This window comes from Bos indicus, chromosome 7 (genome assembly GCF_029378745.1).
Source record: "Bos indicus isolate NIAB-ARS_2022 breed Sahiwal x Tharparkar chromosome 7, NIAB-ARS_B.indTharparkar_mat_pri_1.0, whole genome shotgun sequence".
NCBI lineage: Eukaryota > Metazoa > Chordata > Mammalia > Artiodactyla > Bovidae > Bos > Bos indicus.
Genome location: NC_091766.1, coordinates 45154555 through 45172495, shown reverse-complemented (window position 1 = coordinate 45172495; position 17941 = coordinate 45154555). Strand labels below are relative to the sequence as shown.

Below are 17941 nucleotides of genomic sequence, written 5' to 3'. Positions count from 1 at the left end.
GAGAGCCTACTGGGTGAAAGGCCCAGGGAGCCATAAAACAAGCCCAGTCCTGGCCCTCAACAAACTTGAAGACCAGCAGAGAAGTCAGCAAGGTGAAACAAACAAGAAAACATAAACATTATCCGGTTGGTGACTACATTACTCAGGGGTGATGGGATATATGCTCCAAGGAGGAAGCATGGGGTCATGAGACCAACCTGGCTCTGGGGCAGGGAGGTTCTGTGAGAAGGGGATATTAAGGTGAGAGCTGAAGGATGGCTGGATTCTGGAAAGAGGGCTGAGCACTGAAGAATTGATACTTTAGAACTGTGGTTCTGGAAAAGACTCTTGAGAGTTCCTTGGACAGCATGGAGATCAAACCAGTCAATCCTAAAGGAAATCAACCCTGAATATACATTGGGAGGACTGATGCTGAAGCTGAAGCTCCAATACTTTGGCCACCTGATGCGCAGAGCTGAGTCATTGGAAAAGACCCTGATGCTGGGAAAGATTGGGGGCGAGAGGAGAAGGGGACAACAGAGGATGAAATAGTTGGATAGAATCACCGACTCCATGGACATGAGTTTGAGCAAACTCTGGGAGATGGTGAAGGACAGGGAAGCCTGGTGTGCCGCATTCCATGCGGTCATAAAGAGTTGGACATGACTTAGCAACTGAACGACACCCCAAAACTGACTGGCAGGGAGGAGGGCATTCCCCTAACTGCACTTGAATCTGTCAAGTCAAGGCTGGGCTGGCAGTGGGGTGGGAACAGTGCTTTAACTACGTTCACTGCAGGACGGCCTCCCTGGGTGCTGTTGAAGCAGAGCAGGAGTTTGGGCTGTTGGGTCGGGAGAGATGAAGGTGCTTGGAAGAGGCTGTTAGCAGTGCAGGTGGCCCCAAGTACTGGATTCAGGATGTAATTTGAAGGTATAGTCATACAAACCCATGGGTGGTGTTGGATAGGATGTGGCAACAAGGAGAAAGAGAAGAATAAGGCTGGTTGCAAGACTGCAGCCTGGATAGATGACAGTGCCATTGGTGGAGGTGCAGGAGGCTCAGAGGAAGCTGATTTGGAGGAAATAAATGCAAGCACATGCATTCTGTCTTGGACATTTTGAGTTGGTGGAGATATTGGAGAGACAGTTGGATATTTGCATCTGGGCTGGAGACACAAGCCCAGAGATGGTGAGTGAAGTCCTTGGTCACGGGTGCCTGTGTGGGGTTGAGGGAGACCAGGCCAGAGTAACCCAGGAAACAGAGCAGTTGGAGGTCAGTAAGAGGAGAAGCAGCCAGTAAACAGATAAACCTGACGGGGCGCAGGCGACAACTCACCTGTGATAAATCATGCCTGCGCTGCCCAGACTGTAGATGTGGGCTGGGAGGAGCCCTCCAGGCACTAGGGGCCTGTCGCTGGGTGATGGATGAAGGCTGTTCCCACCCACCCGCCACACACTGGCAAATGCTTCCCACCACCACCAGGCAGTCCCTCGGGAACAGAGAAAATAGCTGAGCGGGCTCACCGTGACAGCCTTTTAAAAGTGACTTTTAAAACTTATGATAATTGTTGATTAAAAGGCCCATTGCTCCAAAGGGTCTGTTTGTGGTGGAAGAAGGAAAGTCATTTTAGAGGAAATTTCTAGGGAGGTGAAGCGTTCCAGCAAATTGGCCAGGCAGCGTTTGCAGCCCCAGGCTTATATTTCAAAAGCCATTAAGAGCCCCTCAAGAAAGTGCTGCAAGGTAGTTGTTTTGAAAAAGGGAAATACTTTTTTGGGGAGGAGAAGGAGAAAATACCAGCTGAGGGGCTTGCAGTGGGAGGAGGAGGCGGAGTCCCCCTGTTCACCTTGGGCTTGGGAAGGGCTGGGCTCCCAGTTTCCTGTACTGCATTCTCGGGCTCCTGCCCCATGTCGGGCTCCTGCCCCCTATCAGCACCTCCACCTCTGCACCCTGGCTTTCACTGCTCTCCCGTTTGGGACAACCCATTCTCAACACCATCCTTTCCGAAGATAACCTGCTTTGTGGACTCCTGTCCCCAGTTCTCTTTTCCCTAATAGCCCTCACTGACCTCCGGTGGCCCATGACCTCTGCATGACCTGTGTATGCTCGTGGATAGGGACCCTCATCCGACTTGCTGTTTTACACATGTCACTGGTTTCCCCTGGCAGGCTGTGTACACACTTGGAGGGCACTCAGGGTGCTGGGCATGGGATGAACTCTGCAAAACCTCAGCGGCTCCTTTCCTCCTTGCTGAGCGTGGCCCAGGTGCCGTTGGGGAGCTGGTTCTTAGCACCTGTCATGTCTCTCTCCTGGACCTTGTTATGATGTCCCATGTGGGGCTATCCAGGAAAACGCAGGCAGTGTAAATGAATTGTGTGCCTGTGTGTCTTCTCAACTTTGCTATGGTTGTCAAGGTCAGGGCATTCAACAGGCTGGCTAGGGGAGGACTGCCCAGCAGCATCACCTGGGATGTTTTTGTTGTTCAGTCGCTCAGTCGTGTTCAACTCTTTGTGACCCCATGGACTGCTGCACGCCAGGCTTCCCTGTCCTTTACCATCTCCCAGAGTTTGCTCAAATTCTTATCCACTGAGTTGATGATGCCATCCAACCATCTCATCCTCTGTCACCCCTTTCTCCTCCTGTCCTCAATCTTTCCCAGCATCAGGATCTTCTCCAATGAATCAGCTCTTGGCATCAGGTGGCCAAAGTATTGGAGCTTCAGCTTCAGCATCAGTCCTTCCAATGAATACTCAGGGTTGCTTTTCTTCAGGATTGACTGGTTTGATCTCCTTGCAGTCCAAGGGACTCTCGAGTCTTCTCCAGGCTCTCCAGTCTTCTCCACAGTTCGAAAGCTTCAATTCTTTGGCTCTCAGCCTTCTTTATAGTCCAACTCTCACATCCATACATGAAAGTGAAAGTGAAGTCACTCAGTCGTGTCCGACTTTTTTGTGACCCCATGGACTGTAGCCTACCAGGCTCCTCTGTCCATGGGATTTTCCAGGCAAGAGTACTGGAGTGGGTTGCCATTTCCTTCTCCAGAGGATCTTCCCAACCCAGGGATCAAACCCAGCTCTCCCGCATTGTAAGCAGACTCTTTTCCGTCTGAGCCACCAGGGAAGTCTGACTACCAGAAAAACCATAGCTTTTACTATACAGACCTTTGTCAGCAAAGTGATATCTCTGCTTTATAATATTCTGTTAAGGTTTGTCATAGCTTTGGCGATGAAGTGAGATCATTAAGAGCGTGCATACAGCACATGACCAGGATGGGAGGGGAGACCTGGTGCCTCCCTGGCCCTGGCACCACGTGTCTCTGGGTCCCTGTGGAAGCCCAAGACCTGCATCAGAGCCCTGTGCCTGGGAGAAGGGGTTCTGCTTCTGGGAAGACAGATCTGCTCACCTGACATGAGCTCAGCGAGGTGTGTGGAGGCCCTGCCTGTGGGTGCCAGTCTCCAGCCCTGGCGGCTCCCTGAGCCCCACTCCTACACCTGGTTTGAGTCGTTTCTCTCCCGCTTTCCCCATGTAAATGCCGGTTTGTGTGATCATTTTGGAAGTTTTCTCTCTAAACCTAGTCTCATTGAGTTGACATAAAGCCATGCCCAGGAACCACACTCATGAGAAGGGTTCATGTGTTCACAGTAACTAAATCTAGTGTTTTAAGAACTTCCCTCCGCACATTCCCTCCCTTCCCCTTTCCCCACCCTGCTGTTTTCCTCCTCCATCACCTCGGCTCGAGTTTGCTGTTATGGGGAAAATGGGGTGGCTGGATTAGCTGAATTTTAAAGATCATAACATTATGAACCCCATTTTTAGAATCCCCAAAGTGCCTGAATTAAAATAGGCTTTACTTCTTTTCAGCCTGGTGAGGAGAAACCCATGAAGGACCCTGTCTCCCAGATGGAGGAAATCTGACAAGCAGTGGTGTGGGGAGCAGGCCTGCGGGTGAGAGGAGAGCTCAACAAGATGAGTCGTGGGCCTGAGGCCACTGGGCTGCCACTGGCTTTGGTTCAGCGAGGGTGGCGTTGGGTCTCTGTGTGAAGGAAGGGCTTTGGGGCCAGCACCATCCTTGGATGACAAGTGGGTACTGGGGAAGACTTTGGGCACATCTGGGCTTCTGTGGGTGCTCTAGGTCCTGGAGGATGAGTTTCCACAGGTTTTCTGAGAGTCTGTGGGGAGACCACTCGACCTTGGGGCAGACTTGGGAAGCACAGCATTGCCCAAGGGATGAGATGGGCTTTGGGGTCAGAGAGGACTGAAGGCCGAGATGTGGGAGTCAGTGATGGAAATTGGAAACGAGGTGCCTGGCTCTGGGGAGGACAGGGTTGAGACGGACTCCTAGCAACGGTAAGAGGAGGAAGGGTCATGAAGGGGACCAACGAGTCCTGGGCTCAACACAGTCCAGTCTTTAATGGATCTGGGGACGGTTGCTGTTAACTCCTAAGATTCCTTAAAGTTCTGTCTTCGAATGGTAATCTGGTGGCAAGGATTTGTTTCTCTGTGGTTGTAAAAGAGGCTTAAGTACTTATCTGAGAGACAGATAAGAGACATTGGAAAGTGGTTGGGGGCAGGAAGGAGTTGGTAGCAGAAGAGAAGGATGGGGACTAGGGATGGAAAGATGGGTGCACAGGGCAGGATCCTCAGGCGCTCAGGGGCATGTCAGGGTCTTCAGTGCTTGGGAGCCCTGTGACTCCCTGAGAGGACCCAGGGACCCTCCCCTGTGTACCTACCTTCACACACCATGCGTCCATGTGGGCACCAGGCTTGGTAGTGCCCTTCCCTTGTCACTGTTGGTTCCCAGGTAGAGATTTAGGCCTCATAGAAAAGACCTCACAGAGATTTAACTCCCGTGAACTTTTGTGTCTCTTTCTGAAACGTCCTCTAGACATCACTTCACTCCATTTCAGAAGGTCCTAGTGGGTACCAGTCCTGGAAGATGCCCTGTGAAAGCTGCCTATGGCCTGCTGAATAATCTTTGGGGATGCCCCATCCTATGCTTCCTTCTTGGAGATTCCCAATTAACAGTAGCATTCCAAAGGCTCTGAGAAGTCTTTCAAAATGTATCTGTTCAATGTTCATTAATCCTGTGTTTTCTAAATTCATTTGACTACAGATCCCTTTTGGTACAGGAAGGCTATTAAAGTCCTGTGCAACTCTCCTGTCCTCTCTCCACACCTTGGGGCCCTCTGATTACTCTATATTCTCATGCTAACTACCTCATGGACTCACACACTCTCAAATTTCCTCCCATGGTGAATATTAGGCAGTGCGTCTATCATCTGATTTAGGAGCAGACCCACTAGAGCCAGAGCACGGCATATCTGTTCACTCCGACCTCTCAGCCAGCCCTTCTGGCAGCCTGAGTTTGCAGACTGTTTGCTTCTTGGTTCACACTCTCTGGTTCAGCTGGAGCATTTGGCCCAAAGGTTGGCTGTGTGCTCACCTTCACGGACAAATGCAGCTCATCTAGGCCTAGGCCACTCCATGGAGAATGGGATGTGAGCAGAAACATTCCATCTGTTGCACCCCTCTCCTCTGCAGCAGCTCAGGACCCAGGCTCTGCTGACTGTCTGGTTTTGCATATGTTAAAAGGCATTCTTCCAGATTTGAAAACCCCTTTGTCGAGGTCCAGGGGCAGTCTGAGCATGTGACAGAAGCCCCCCGAGCTTGGAGAGAGGAGCAGAGGGACACAGAGAGAAAGCAGGAACCACTCCAGAGTTGGGGCTCCCTTGATAGGCATCAGGAATGGCTCAGGGTGGCCACCTTCTCCCACCTCGTCCCTGCAGTCTGCTCAAGGTGGGCCCTGCTGACCTGTAGCTGATTCTAGCGAATGTGGGGTTGGAGTCCTGGACTGTGGGGTTTGTAGTTTGTCCCTGGGCAAGTACTTGTCCCTCTCAGGTCTTGGCTTTCTCCACTGATAAAACTTTGTGGTAGACCAGATGCCCTGGGGCTTGTCATGGCTTACTGCTGCTGCTAAGTCGCTTTAGTTGTGTCCGACTCTGTGTGACCCCATAGACGGCAGCCCACCAGGCTCCCCCGTCCCTGGGATTCTCCAGGCAAGAACAGTGGAATGGGTTGCCATTTCCTTCTCCCAACGCATGAAAGTGAAAAGTGAAAGTGAAGTCGCTCAGTCGTGTCCGACTCTTAGCGACTCCATGGACTGCACCCCACCAGGCTCCTCCATCCATGGGATTTTCCAGGCAAGAGTACTGGAGTGGGGTGCCATTGCCTTCTCTTGTCATGGCTTAGGTTATAAGATTCTACTTGCAAGCTTGATTGTCTGTTCATATGTTTGTTCCCAATGTTGCCTTGATTCCTAGTGAGACACATTGGACCCAGTGGTTGTCCCGGAAGGGAAGATTTCATTTCAAGGGCCCCCCACAGAGTGTGGTCTCACCTTTCCTGCCCCCCAGTGCTGGAGTTGGGGCAACTGCAACTAAGAGTCAGGGTAGCATTGGTCAGCCACATTTCTGAGCTGCCCTCTGAAGATAGCTCCATGACTTGACTCCTGTTTGGCATCCTCACAGGGTTATGTCTGCATCCCTGTCTGTGTCTGCATTGGGGTCTGCTCTGAGCTCAGACATGGCTGCAGCCCCCTGGCATTTCTGATACGCGGTGTCAGCCTCTCCAAGGCCTTGTCTGGCCTGCAGTCCTGGCTCTCCATTGCCCTGTCCTCTGGCTTGGACAAACCTGACCTGACTCCTGCAGTGGCCAGAGCATGTGCAAGGCCTGAATCTGTGTACCTTTGATGACATAGCCCTCCTGCTCCAGGCCACATGCTTACCCATCTCCCAGGGAGAGAGTGAGCGGCCCCCTCGGATGATTGATTAGCATCCTGTATTTCCCTCTGCCAAGGTGTCTCAGAAGCACATGAGCAGATGGCTTCTTGGGGAATTCCTCTGGGGAACCAGGCTTCTACAACCCCAACAACATGGAAATCCAATATTCAAATAAGAGAAGAAGTTAGGAAAGAAAATATGCTCTTTTCCCTCCTCTCAGTTAAAACCTGGATACAGAGCTATGTGCTGTGCTATGCCAAGTCACTTCAGTCATGTCTGATTCTTTATGACCCCATGGACTGTAGCCCACCAGCCTCCTCTATCCATGGGATTCTTCAGGCAAGAATACTGGAGTGGGCTGCCATTTCCTTCTCCAGGGGATCTTTCCAACCCAGGGATCGAACCTGTGTTTCTCATGTCTCCTGCACTGGCAGGCAGGTTCTTTACCACTGCACCACCTGGTCAGAAATAACTTCTTCTCTCCTGGGGTTCTTTTCCCTGTAGAGGAGAAAAACAGACCCAGGGCTGCTTCTAGCCTGTACAGGGGAAGGAGCCTCTGAAAGGCTGCTGCTCTGGCATGAAAGTCCGAGGAAGTAGACTTCAATTCAACTGAATAGGCTTTGCTTAAGCATCTACTGTGTGCCAGGCCTGGGCCCTGGATTCTGCATGGAATCAGGTCTGATAGCCTATGTCTTTCAGTCAGTTCAGTTCAGTTCAGTCGCTCAGTCATGTCCAACTCTTTGCGACCCCATGAACTGCAGCACGCCAGGCCTCCCTGTCCATCACCAACTCCCAGAGTCCACCCAAACCCATGTCCATTGAGTCGGTGATGCCATCCAACCATCTCATCTGCTGTCGTTGCCTTCTCCTCCTGCCCTCAATCTTTCCCAGCATCAGGGTCTTTTCAAATGAATCAGCTCTTCACAACAGGTGGCCAAAGTATTGGAGTTTCAGCTTCAGCATCAGTCCTTCCAATGAATATTCAGAACTGATCTCCTTTAGGATGGACTGGTTGGATCTCCTTGCAGTCCAAGGGTCTCTCAAGAGTCTTCTCCAACACCACAGTTCAGAAGCACAATTCTTCCGTGCCTTCATCTTTAAAAGCACTTAACATGGATTTGGGTTTCGTTCCCAGCTCTGCTCCCTTCTGGTTTTGAGACCTGGGATCAGGGCCTAGGCTCTCTGAGTCTCAGGTTCTCAGCCTGTAAGATGGGATCATAGTACCTATCTCATAGGATTGTTGAAAGAATTGAGTAAGTTAGGGTGTACAAAGCGCTTAGCCCAGGCCTGCCTCATAATACACGCTCATTAATCACAGACAGTCTCATTAATCACACAGTCCCAGATCCCTTCCGCTGGCAGAAGAGATGTGCCCTGCATTAGAGATGGCAAAGCAGAGGCCAAGAAAGGTCCTATGAATTTTCCTAAAACCACTTGGGTTGTGACTGAGAAGGCAAGGCTGGGATGGAGGTCTCTCAGCTCTCTGCTAGGGTGTCCTGACCCTGCTGTGACATTGGCCCCTCCCCGGGCCTCCGCTCAGTCTGGGAGACGAGCCTGCTGGCAGGCGCTGTCACTCTGCTGTTCGGCAAAGGTTGGGCCGTTAAAGCCATCTCTCGTATTTTAAGTGTTTTTTTGCTACCTCGAGAAAAGTGTAGAATTTCAAGAAATTAGAAGAGCCACCCAGATCCACCCCCCCAAGCTGGCAAAGACAGTCCAGTCTCTGTGTGGAGGGAGAATTCGGAGCCCCCTCCCCATGCCTGTGTTTTACGGGACCCCTTGCTCTCTAGCATTTGACTTTTCCTGTTCCTTTCTCTGAGGTTCAGTCCCATTAATGTTTATGAGCAAATAAAACTTGGATTGCTGCTTTGAGCCGTGGGATCAGTGTTGACTTGGGGAAGGAGGTCTGATTTAACGTAATCCTGCTCCTTTGACTTTGCGTGGCTTCCACTGAGTTCCCCTCCAGGAAGATGAGCGAAAGGAGCAGAAATGGGATTAAAGCAGAGGTCTCTCCTCTCCCAACCTTGGTGCCATTAGTCCCCTGCTAAGAGTGGGATGGTAGCCAGACAAAGTGTTGGAAACACAGGTGTTTTTCTTCTTTTCGTTCCTAAGTGGACATGTGTGGATGAGCAAGCCACCTTGGGGGACACTTGAGCTCCAGCATGTATGGGTGATGTGTCAGCTGGTTTCCCACAGAATGAGGTCTCCGGGCAGGACTGGAGGGTGTTTTTGATCATATACATGAGGGTGCTCTATCCTTCTTTGGAGCAAGGAATTGAACAACATAACAAGGATAAAACCCAGCTGAACTAGTGTGTGGCGCCATGAAGAGCCCCACATGTGTACCGAGTGTAGCATTTTTGTTTTCTGAAGTGCCCAGAGTCCTGTTGGGGATTTTCCTCCAAGGTAATGGTGGGGGGGGGGGGGCTGTCTTGATGGGGCCAGGGTGGGGGCAGAAGCAAGGGGAGGGCTGCACATCACTGTGGCAGGGGAGGGGCCTGCACTTGGGTTGGTGTGATGGAGACTCATCTCCAGGAGAGGCAGCTTATTCCTTCCAGGGCTGCTGATGGGGCTGGGATCCAGGCCAGAGGAAGGTAATTGCATCATTCCATGTCACTCTTGTCTCAGAGGGCTGAATTAGCTGACTCTCCAAAACTAGGGCTTACTTTTGACTTCTTCATTTATGGGCTGATGCAGATGCCTGCAAGTGCATGTCTCAGTTTTTCTGGCACAGCGGGCGAGACTGAGAGGAGCAAATGTGGTTCTGACACTGAGGATCTCAGAGGTTAGCAGGGAATAAGGGATAGATCACAATTTATGATGGTGCTCAGTGGGATGGGGATATGGGCAGAGGAAAGCTGTGGAACAGCCCAAGGGCAAGAAACTCAGGGCAAGTACCCTCACTGGCTACAAGGGCTTCACGGAAGAGATGGGCTGGCTCTTGGAGGATGGATGGGATTTCCACATGTGGAGATGGGTGGGTAAGGCTCTAGGGAAAGTTTGTCTGAAACATAGGTATGTAGACAGAGAGACAGGAGCCACTTGATAAGAGGTGCTGTGGAGGAACGTTCTGAAAGTGGCTGGAAAGGTTGAGGCTCTAATGAACTTTGAAGATGCTCAGTGGGCATTTATTGAATAAATGTGTGAGTTATTGGCTGAGTAAGTGGCTCAGTTGGTAAAGAATCTGCCTGCAATGCAGGAGACCTGGGGCAATCCCTGGGTTAGGAAGATCCCCTGGAGAAGGAAATGGCAACCCACTCCAAGGAATTCCAAGGAGAGAAGAACTGGGCAGGCCACAGTCCATGGGATCGCAGAGTTGAACAAGACTGTGTGACTAACTTTCACTTTTCACTGGCTGAGGCTTCATTCAGCTGACATTCCTTACTGAGTGATTGCAATGTGCTGAACACTCTGCTAGGGGGTGGATGTGCAACTGTGAGCAAAACAGATATGTGGCACTCCCTCTGGCATGGGAAGTCAGTAAACAAATAAATAAAACAGAAAAATATTACACATAGTGTGTTAGGAAGAGGTACGTGGTGGGGGCAGAATGAGTAGAGAGTGGGGACCCCAGTGGTGTGTGTGTGTGTGTGTTTGGGGAAGGTTATAATTTTGACCAGGGTTGCAAAGGAGGCCTCTTTGAGAAGATGACATTTTAGTAATGTGAGAGGGATGTGAGGAGTCAGCCAGGGGGATATTTGGGGAAGAGCATTCTAGGCATCAGAGCCTGGGGCAGGAGAGCTGATGTGTTAGGAGCAGCAGGAGGCCCCTGTGGCCTCAGTAGGGTGGGTGGGGGACAGTGGTAGGAGAGACCAGAGAGTCACGGGGGCTTGAGGCCAGAGCAGGGCTTTGGACTTCAGCCTCAGTGGTTGTGGGGGCCTCTGGGGGACTTGGAGTGGAGGAGAGAGGTGATGTGACTGCTGTTTTAAAAGTGTCATTCAGTGTGTTGTGTGCAAACCTGACCGTAGCAACCTCCCTGGGGTCAGGGAGACCGTTTGGGAGGCTGCTGCAGCCCCAGGTGGGAGGTGATGGTGACGTGGGCTGGGGAAATGGTGGCAAGTAGCTCTGTTCTTGACATGGACGATTTCTTAACAGACTGAGTGTGGGTGTGAGAGACAGGAAGACTCCAAGGTGAAGCCACAGTTTCAGTCTCAGTGATCGGGTTTGAGATGGCCATGGGTGGAGCAGGTTGGTGTTGGATCAGGAGCTGGTTTAGGCATGACAAACTCGAGATGTCTGTGGACGTCTGCATGGAGATGTGCAGGAGAGTTCTGGAGAGGGACTGTGCTGGAGATGTAAATTTAGGAACCGTTGGCTTGTAGATAGTATTAAAGCCACAAGACGAGATGAGATCACCGAGGGGTTGATGGTGTATAATGACAACCAGGGCTAATGTTTTATTGAGCTTTAAGTGCCAGGCATTCTTTAAGCACTTCCCACAATCCCTCTCTTTGCCTCCTCAGAACCTGATGAAGTGGTAGCTGTTATTTCTCCCATTTTACAGAAAATGAACCCGAGGGTCAGAGGCATTAAGTAAAATATTCAAGATCACACAGCTACTAAAGGTCAGAGTCAGAACTTGCACGTTGGTCTGTCTGACTTTAAATTTTTAATCAATGAGCTTACTGACTGTCTGAATTATGGACCTAATTCTGCACAGAGTAGGGAATCCACTAAGGTGTTTGAGCAGAGAAACGACTCAGAGGGGTGTGTTAGGAAGAGGCCTGTGGAATCTGGGGGCTCATGAAGAATGTACCAGGGAAGGGGAGAGAGAGACCAGAGGCAGGGGTTACAGAGAAGGTTTGGACCACCCAGTGGAGGTTGGAAATGGGGCTTGAAGAAGGGATTTCCTGAGAAGTGTAGAACCAAATTGTTATGAACTCAGTGTTATGAACTCAGTGTTTGTGTCCCTGTGAAATTCACATGTTGAAACCCTAACACTCACGGGACTGTATTTGGAGATGGGGCCTCCAAGGAGGTAGTTAATGTTAAATGGAGTCATAAGGGTGGGGTCTTGGTCTGATAGGATTAGTGTCCTTATTAGAAGGGACTCTGGAGAGCTCTTGCTGTCTGTGTACACACACTGAGGAAAGGCCCAAGTAGGACAGGACCAGTTGAGGCCATCTGCAAGTCAGGAAAAAACCGAATCACCAGAGCCTTGATCTTGGACTTCTGGCCTCCAGAGCTGTGGGAAGTAAATGTCTCTGGGAAAGTCACCCAGTCTGGTATGTTGTGATGGTGGACTAGTACACCCAGGCTCTCTGGGATTCTGCTTTTTTCAGACCTGTGTCTTCTTGCCAGGCTACAGGGCTCAGTCATTTGGAAACAGTCTCTTATGGAACTTCTGTTCCCTCCACTCTAAACATTTCTGAATGGACCGGAGGAGTCACTGAACAATTATCTAGTGATTAGCTTCTTGCAGAATCCAGAGAGTTACTGGAAGAAAATTGGTAAATTCTTTTCATTCTTAATAAAACCTAACATTATCTTGCTAATGCCTTATATTAAGAGTTCAAAGTCATCTCTATACCATTGATCTTCAAAGGAAGATATTTCCTAATTTATTTAACAAGGCTTGAAAAAATGAGGGTGAGGTTCCTTTCAGATGGGAATTTTATTTCAATTTTGTTAAAATCTCAAGCATTCTTGTAGAAAAAGTGAAAATGTTGTAGTTTCTTTTTTTTTTTTAATTTGAAAACATGAAAGTGTGGGTGTAACAGTGTAACATATGCCCAGTCTGACTCTTCGCGATCCCGTGGACTCTAGCTCGCCAGGTTCCTCTGTCCATGGGATTCTCCAGGCAAGAATACTGGAGGGGTTGCCATGCCCTCCTCCAGGGTATCTTCCCAATCCAGGGATCGAACCTGTCTCTCTTATGTCTCCTGCATTGGCAGGCGGGTTCTTTACCACTGAGCCAGTAGGGTGGGGGAGGGATGCAAACAAATAATAAGAAAGATGCTCTTATAACACTATTATTACTGTTGAAAAAAAGGAAAATCATTCCAAGTACTGAAAAGTCCAAAGATGACATCATTTGATTTTCTTCTCTAAAGGCTTTAAAGGGCTCTGCCTGTGGATCCTATCTCTTGCATCCAGTGAGGCCCTGTCACTCTTCAATGGACTGGGGGGTTCACTATTGCGGTAAGATCAGTCCAGGTGTCCAGGCACACAGCTTAAACAGAAAGGTGGGAGCACCAGGGTACTAAAACCTTTCCCCGCAGAAATGCCGTGGGCAAGGAGACCCTTCGCTGAACCAGGAGGAGGAATGGGACAGCATCGCTCTACCCTCAGAGCGGAGGACGGCAGAGCCCTGGGGTCCCACTTCAGCTTCCATTCCCTTCCCAGAACACTGTGAAAAAAAGTCAAAATGATATGGCTGTGAAGAAAGTGCAACATATGTTTAGAAATACCAGTAGAGGGAAACATCTGAGGAGTAAGAAAAGCTTTGCCAGCTTTTACTACAAACGGGGGAAGCAGTAGATCCCAGCCCCAGGTAAACAGACTTCCCCTTTTCTGAAACTCCCGTAGCCTAGGAGGTCAGTTTCAATTTCCCCGTCTAGTGCACTGGACTTTTAGACAAGGCATAGTGGCTGCCTGTGGACTGAAAACACAAGACTGTAATCCAGGGCCTGATTCCAGCTATAAAATCGCCCGCATGCCAACAAATGACGTGATGGTAACTGATATCCCACAGCTGGGAGATTTCACAGTATTCCAGATGAGTGTTTTGGAACGAGAAATAAACTTGGGTCACGGCTGACTTCCTGCCACTTCTGGTTCTTGGCCTCCATCGAATCACTGGGTTCAGTGGCAGCTTGTAATCCCCTGAGCATTCTGAGCCCACCGAGGGGGAGGGGACGCCCCTCCACCCGGAGGAGACAGGCACCCTTGTTTCCACAGGAGGCACAGAGAGGCTCTGTGTCATCAGCCTCTTGGGAAGCGGACGTTTCTGAGATCTTAATATTTTCCCTCCTATTCCTGAGAAAACGCTCTCTCCATAAAAATGAGTTGTCAGCTGCTCTTGAGGCCCTCTGAATTGATTTTGGCTCTGTCCATTACAGGTAGCTTCTGTGTGAAGAAACCATATAAATCTTACTCAGTCAGGGAGTGTTTAAAATGGCAAATTTCAGAGTAAAGGCTTAACAAAAACCATAAATAAAACTTCAGAAGTAATGGAAGTGTTTATAAGCATCTGTGGAATTCCGCACAAGAACAACAAGCGTGGTTCGAGTGCCGAGAGATTGACTGAGGTGCTGTGTTTGCTGGGAGAGAGAGGATATCCATCTTTATTTGGCCTCTGTTTAGGGAGGCTGGACTTGGAGAAGCACAGATGGGGGCAGGGCTCCGTGGCTGGTGCATGAGAAGGACTTCATCACCGTCAAGGGCCGGGGCGAGTTTGGACTGAGGAGGCTGCCAGGAGGAGAGGAACTTGCCAAGGACCAGGCCTCAGGTCCCAAGCATCCAGGCCTACTGTGTGGATGAATGGTGGGTAGGTACCACCATCACAGTGATCGTGTAATCTCAGCAACAAGCAATGTGCTGTGGCCTGTTTCTAGCTCAGGAGACCGAAGAGAAGAGGGGCCTGTGGCATGTCCCAGCCCTAGAGCAAGCCATGGTTGGAACTGGAGCAGAGCCTATGGTTCCCGTGCCTGGCCCTGGTGGTCCCAGACCTGTGTTCTCCCTGCCAGGTTCCTTCCTCTCCATCTTTTTTTTTTTTTAATTGGAATATAGTTTCTTTACAATGTCATGTTAGTTTCTTCTGCACAGCAAAGTGAATCAGCCACAAGTATACATATATCCTCTCTTGCTTGGATTTCCTTCCCATTTAGGTCACCAGAGAGAATTGAATAGAGCTCCCTATGCTATACAGTTGGTTCTCTGTATTGATATATCTATTCTACATATCAATAGTGTATTTAATGTCAATAGTGTATATACGTCAATCTCAGTCTCTCAGTCTGCCCCATCCCCTGACTACTCCCCTTGGTATCCATATATTTGTTCTCTACATCTGTGTCTCTGTTTCTGTTTTGCAAGTAAGTTTATTTATACCATTTTTTTCTGGAATCCACATACGTGTATTAATGTACAATGTTTGTTTTTTCCTCTTTCTGACTTGCTTCACTCTATGACAATCTCTAGGTCCATCCACGTCCCTGCAAATGGCACAGTTTCACTCCTTTTTATGGCTCAGTAGTATTTCACTGTATATATGTACCACATCTTCTTTATCCATTGCTCTGTTGATGGACATTTAGGTTGCTTCCATGTCTACTGTAAATAGTGCTACAATGAACATTGGGGTGCATGTCTTTTTGAATTACTGTTTTTTTTTTTTTTTTTCTGAGCATATGCCCAGGAGTGGAATTGCTGGGTCATGATAGTTCAATTTTTAGTTTTATAAGGAATCTCCAACTGTTATCCATAGTGGCTGTACTAATTTACATTCCCACCAACAATGTAGGAGGGTTCTCTTTCTTCTTCTCCATCTTAACTCCCTCTCTCCAGCAGACAGGAATTGCATGTTCTCACTCCAGGACCTGGGCTGAGTGTGGGCATTGTGGGAAGAGACATCAGTGGGTGAAGGTTTTTACTCCCCCTCCCCTGGCAGGCCCTCTGTTCTCTCTGCTGAGAGCTGTACAGATAGAAGACAGCACGTGGAACAAAGCCACAGTCACTGTCACTCACTCACTCATTCATTCATTCAGCATCTATTGAGTACCAACTGCGTTCTAGGTTTTATTCTAGGTGCTAAGCACATAATAAGTGTTTGGCATAAGGGAAGAGTTCTAAGGGTAACCCAGCAGGCCTGAGATGGCTCTTGGGGAATAGCGTGGGTGGAGCCTTCTGAGGGAAGGTAGAGCTGAACTGGACCCTGAAGGAAGGTAGGATTGGGGCGGACAGATGGCTTCTGGGTGGGAAGACAGAATAAGCAAAGGCCTGGGGGGCTGAGTGTGGGGAATTGTGTAGATTTGGGTCAGCCAAGCGAGTAGCAGTTGGACCACTCCTGGCTGTGTCTCATGGGGGATGGGCTGAGTGTTGCTCTCCTTCGAAGCCTGTAGCTCTGGGGGTTGGACCCCAGGTGTTTGGGCTGCATCCAGGAGCCGAAACACAGGCCTCCTGTTCTGGGAGTAGGTATGTGCTAGGAGAGCAGCTTCTCTTTCTTCCTGTTTTTTTTCTCATCTTCCTCCCTTCTCCAAGTCCCTGCTCCTCCAGAAAACCTTTCCCTTGTAAGCCTCTGATCCCTGACAACCTTCAGCTCTCTACTGGGCAGATTTGAATCAGACTGTGACCTTGTCCATGTTTATCGCTTGTCCTGGTGTCCATCTTGTTTCTCTAGACGCTCTGGGTTCTCTGAGGGCAGTCTTCCAGGTCCCAGAACCCCAAGCACAGGCCTGGACACATGCTGAATGTTGCCAGGTGACATAGAGATACCCGGTTAAATTAGAATTTCAAATAATAAATAATGCACCCACATAAGTATGTCCCAGATATTTCATGGGCTACTGTATGTCATGTCTGGAACATAATTATACTAAAGAATTATTTATTGCTCACCTTTCATTCAAATTTAATTGGGTGTCTTTTTTTTTTTTTTCTTTTTAAACAAAATCTGGCAACCCTATGCTAAAAGGCTTGCTGATTGGTTATTGAAACTCAAGGGTTATAGGTTCCTGGGATATGCAAGTTTTAGGAATTAGACTCACCTAGAAGTTTAGATGGAGAAGGCAATGGCACCCACTCCAGTACTCTTGCCTGGAAAATCCCATGGACGGAGGAGCCTGGTAGGCTGCAGTCCATGGGGTCGCTAAGAGTTGGACATGACCGAGCGACTTCATTTTCACTTTTCACTTTCATGCATTGAGAAGGAAATGGCAACCCACTCCAGTGTTCTTGCCTGGAGAATCCCAGGGACAGCGGAGCCTGGTGGGCTGCCGTCTATGGGGTTGCACAGAGTCGGACACGATTGACGCGACTTGGCAGCAGTAGCAGCAGAAGTTTAGAAGAAAACAGGTTAGTAACCTGAGCTCTGCATCAGCCTGCTCAGATTGGAATTCCATTTTTTCTCACTAACTAAGAGGTCTTGAGCAAATTACTTCCTTTTCAGTTTTATTATCTGTGAAGGGGAAAAGGTGAGAGTCCCGACCTCATGAATAAGGAATGAATGAAACAGTGCCTGGAAAGTACTCGCACAGACCTGGCCCTAGGTCTCAGGAGAGTGGTGGTCACTGCTATGGTTGTCATCACAATTCCAGGTACTCTGTCACTGCCCCCAGGAAGCCCTTTGCCCCCTCCCTTCCTGCCTCTTGTCCCGAGACTGGCCTCTCTGGAGAATCCCCCTGCCTTCTGAGCCCCCTGATTGTGTTTTCTAAGTGAAACAGTCTAGACTTGGGCCTCCACCCCTCTGCTTCCACCCAGTGAAGCTGAGTTATGCCCACCGATAGGGCTTGGGGAGCAAATCCCTTGTAGACTTTCTAACGGGACATAGATCATCACAGATGGGATTCAGGTTTTACAAAATAGTTCAGGACATAGATAAATTAGATCATGAAAAGTGCATAAGGGATATCAATTATGCAGGAGCCAGAAGAATAATTATAAAGTGATCTGGCCTCAGTTTTGGCCCATGAAACATTTAACTGTGGCCATTAAAGTAAAAAACATCCCTTTAATTGCTCCCTACTTCAGGGAAGTGGGATGGTTGAGGATGTGGCTTTGCCCAAAAGAGGTTGTAGGACAGGTGATGAGCACCTTTGTGGGTGTCTGCGGGTACAAGGCCACCTGGGAGGCATAGAGCACTGGGACTGGGCTCCTGGGTGGAGAAGAGTCTGGGGGCGGGGCGTGGTGTCTGGGAACACAGGGCGCCAGCGAGGGCTCAGCAGAGGCTCTGCCTGCTCTTTTCACCCAGAGCACAAAAGTGCACACCAGAATATCATGGGAGAGTCTTTACACAACATGACTCCTGGGTCCTCAAAAACCCTGCAAAGGAGTCATGGTTGTCCTGCTTCCTTCCCAGCAGCAGCGCAGACCTGGCCCTTAGTGGGCTGGCATCTGCAAATTGCCCCTGACCTAATGCGGCCAGTGAACATAGGAGTCTAGGGAAACTGGCAGGTGATGGTGGCCCTGTGAACAAATGGTGCATATTGGCTTCCTCCAAGAAGCTTCAGCAGCCTGGCTGGACCCAGGCCTGG

General features: G+C 49.5%; 1 protein-coding gene across 1 annotated transcript in view; it reads left to right on the top strand.

The window, feature by feature from the left end:
- Positions 1 to 17941, top strand: part of FSTL4 (follistatin like 4) — a 660210-nt gene that overhangs the window by 15910 nt on the left and 626359 nt on the right. Inside the window, exon 2 of the mRNA XM_070793583.1 lies at positions 3835 to 3918. The gene's annotated coding sequence lies outside the window, so the exon portion shown is untranslated. The remainder of the gene's footprint in view (positions 1 to 3834; positions 3919 to 17941) is intronic.